We start from the raw sequence: 464 nt of genomic DNA on the forward strand, positions 1-464 counted from the left end.
CGCCCCTTTCTTCCCCTACCCTTCCCACTCCCTTTCCTTCCACTGCCCCTCTCTCCCCTTCTTCCCCTACCCCTCTCACCCTCCTCCTTCCCCTCCCATCCCCCTTCTTCCCCTACCCCCGCGCCCTCCCTCCTTTCCTACCCACCCCCTCCCTCCCCTCCCCTCCTCCCCCAACCCTCCACCAGAGGGCACGAGAATTAATCCGCGATGCATGTAATTCCCAGCCAAGTACGGTGGTCGTGGCATCTGCATAGCCTACTAACAACGAGCTCCATTTTGGACGACAAGCACGGCACCGCTCATTAGGCCGCGAAACGACCGTCATCGCGGCCAACCATCATTTCCTGCCCCGCGCCTCTTTTGCAATTGCTCACCGGGTTGCACGTAATCACCGGGAGTCCCCTGTTGATGTGTCTATCACCCCTCCCCCCCTCAACCTCTCTAATATCTGTCTGTGTGCCATA

General features: G+C 59.7%; 1 protein-coding gene across 1 annotated transcript in view; it reads right to left on the reverse strand.

The window, feature by feature from the left end:
• Positions 1 to 464, reverse strand: part of LOC119591767 (cadherin-related tumor suppressor-like) — a gene marked incomplete at its 3' end in the record, with an annotated part of 104,813 nt that overhangs the window by 94,071 nt on the left and 10,278 nt on the right.

This window comes from Penaeus monodon, chromosome 29 (genome assembly GCF_015228065.2).
Source record: "Penaeus monodon isolate SGIC_2016 chromosome 29, NSTDA_Pmon_1, whole genome shotgun sequence".
In the NCBI taxonomy this organism is placed as follows: domain Eukaryota; kingdom Metazoa; phylum Arthropoda; class Malacostraca; order Decapoda; family Penaeidae; genus Penaeus; species Penaeus monodon.